This window comes from Platalea leucorodia (genome assembly GCF_965183815.1).
Source record: "Platalea leucorodia genome assembly, chromosome: 31".
In the NCBI taxonomy this organism is placed as follows: domain Eukaryota; kingdom Metazoa; phylum Chordata; class Aves; order Pelecaniformes; family Threskiornithidae; genus Platalea; species Platalea leucorodia.
The window spans coordinates 177,344-180,506 of record NC_138853.1 but is presented as its reverse complement, the minus strand read 5'-3'; positions in this window follow the sequence as shown (position 1 = coordinate 180,506).

Sequence of the window (3,163 nt, the reverse complement as noted above, 5' to 3'; positions counted from 1 at the left end):
AAGAGGCAAGAGGCAAGAGAAGCAAGAGGCAGAAGGAGGAGGAGGCAAGAGGAGGAGGCAGGAGGAGGAGGAGGAGGCAAGTGGTGGGAAGAGGAGGAAGAGAAGGAGGCCAAAAGGAGGCAAGTGGAGGAGGAGAGAAAAGGAGGCAAGGGTAAGCAAGAGGAGGAGGAAGAGGAGAAGGAGAAGGCAAGAGGAGAGAGCAAAAGAGCTGGGCAAAAGCGCCAGGGAGCGCCAGGGCACGAGTGGCGCCTCGGAGGTGCAAGAGCAGCGGGCAAGAACTGAGCCCAAAGGGCCCAGAGGAGCCCTGACAAGGGGCTGCGCTCAATGCTACAGAGGAGAAGCAGCAACACCCAGGGGCCACCCTGGGCGTCCGCCCTGGGCGTCTAGAAAGCATCCTCCCCCCGCACGCGGGGCACGAGGGCCACCTTGGTGGAGCAGGAGCAGCAGGCACCTAGCCAAAATGGCCCAAAGGCGCCCTGGCAAGGGCTTTTATTGCTGAGCATGATATCCTATGAGATGGAATATCCCTTTGGTCATTTGATGTCAGCTGTCCTGGCTGCATCCCCTCACAACTTCTTGCCCAACCGCAGCCCACTCATTGGAAGGACAGCGTGAGAAACAGCATGAGAAGGCCTTCCTATTGTTTAAGCACTGCTCAGCAACAGCTAAAAGATTTTTAGTCAGAAATCCGAAACTTGGATCCTTATGGATGTCATTCAGGCTGGACGGGACCTTGCAGATATCTGTTGAAAATATCCGCCTCGACGCAGGGTCACACTAAGTTGCTCATGGTTTTACCGAGCTCAAGCTGAGAATCTTCCAGGGATGGAGGCAGTGCATACATTCCAGGAAACAGCTTCCCATGTCTGACTTTCCCCATGTTGCAAAAGTTTCTCCCTATACTGAGCCTGACCCCCTCGTGTTCCAGCTCATTGCCTCCTGTGCTCTTGCGTTGCACCACAGTGTCTTCTTGGGACCCTCACTGTAGGCAATGCAAGTCTGTTCCATCCTCCCCACAAAGCCCTCCATTCTCCAGGGTGAAAAAGGCCAGCTCCCTCAGCCTCTCCTAACAGGACCAGTGCTCCAACCTTGACCATCTCTGTGGCACTCCACTGAAATTTGCGGATCCTCCACCTTGCCACTGTCTCTCTGGCATTGCAAGGAACTAAAACCTGGGCAAGTATTCTGGATGTGTTGTTACAAGTACTGAGCAGAGGGAGAGAATCACTTGCCCTGGCTTTGCTCCTGCTCACACAGCCCAGGCTGTTGTTGGCCATCCTTGCTGATGGCTCATCTTTTGCCTAGTGGAACCCAAATTCCAGAAGACCCTTTCCTGTGGAACTATTACCCACCTAGCCAGTCCCTGTCTTAGGATATTTCAGGGTCTACATCCACTTCAGGAGCAGGACTTAGGTGGAATCTTAACTGGATATTGTGAGGTTTATATATCCTTCGGGATGGCAGCCCTGCCATCCAGCCCTGCCCTGCTCTCCTGAATAGGATGTCTTCTACTCTCCAGCAGGTTTTTTACTCAATGACGTATCCACCCATGCAGCCCATACTGTCCTAACTTGGACACCAGAAATTTCTGGAGGGACGATGCTAAAAGCCTTGCTGACTTCCAAGTAGAAGACCATCTCTGTTCTCCCTGCATCCAGCAATCCTGTCCTTTCATCACAGAAAGCAAAGAGGATGGTGAGAGACAAGATCCCCCAGGGTAAATCCAGTCCCCTTCTCTTTCAGACACCCAGAAATGGGATTCGAGTGGACACGCAGTGGCGCACAGTCTTTCATTCCCCTGCTCATCATTTAGGGCATTCTGGAAAGGGGTATGCATTGTGCAGGTGCTGCCAGTGATCAGGGAGTTCTCAGAGTGTCTGTAACCTATCAAATATGTTGGAGAGTGGCCTCATGGTGCCATTGGCCTGCTCACTCAGTTCCCTGAGATACTGCCCCTCCTGTCCCATAGACTGGTAAAAGATTGATTGTTCAAGGGATCCCTGACTTGGTCCCCATCCACTGCTGCCTGGTCTCCTCCAGACTTCTACCTCAAGGTACAACGGCCTGGGCGACATTGCTGGGGAAGTCTGAGGCAGAGGACACAGAGATTCTCACATCTATCTACACCTGCTCTTCTTAAATTCAGCAGTGGCCACACAGGATCTTTGTTTTTTCCTTTAACTGTTCCTGAAGCAGTAAAAACTCCTTATGGAGCCCTTCAGTGGCCTTTCAATTTTACACTGAGTTTCGATCTGGACCCTTGCTGTACTTGGAGGATGCTGTTCTTGAAGAGCAACTGTCCTGAACTCTGCCACCATGCCTTGGCAGTTTATTCCATCAGTATCACAGCTCTTTCGCTAACATTAATGGCTCCCACTCGTCCTTTCTGTGCTCCTGGCTGACGGCACTGGTACACATTTGGACACAAGCAATACTGCTGTGGAATCAGTGGAGCTCATATTTGCCGTAAGAAACCCAGGTACCAAGTGTCCAAGACCCCGTGTGTGCAAAAGCAGAGAAATGGCATGGGCAAAAGAGAGCTGCAGGTCTTTCTAGCCCCAGGTCTAAGGACCCAGGATGAAATGCCTAAATTCAGTCAACAGAACACATCCTCGCAGCTTGGAGAAATTAGATCCTTCCCCGACATCCTTCTGGTTTTCCTGTCTAAGGATGGGACAAAAAAGTAATTCTCATGCACAGTTATTTTTCTAATAGGAGTAGTGACTCTGCTGGAGATTAAGTCTCTCTCCCCCCAGCTGAGGGAGGGAGCATCAGAGATGCCTTCAGCTTGTTTCACAGCAGGTTCCCCTGGAGCCCCAGGGACACCTGGAGGGAGCCCAGAGGGGCAGAGAAAGTGGTGCCTTGGGCTGGGCCTCTGCTGCTGAGCTGGGCTGGGCTCCTGGGATGGAGGGAGCTGCTGGCAAGTGGGCAGCGCTGCAGAGAGACAGCTCTGCCCAGGAGCAGCTCCTCTGCAAAGGGCAGCAGGGCTGAGGGCACTGCCTGCAGGCAGCAAGGGGAGAGAAGCCAGGCAAAGAGAGGTTAAAGGCAATCAGGAGTGGGAAGGCTTTGATCTGAGAGCTGACTGGAGGAGAAATCTTCACAGCCCTCTACACGGTAAGTCTCTGGCTGCAGGGCAATGTAGCTTTTGCTCATGGAGGAAAAT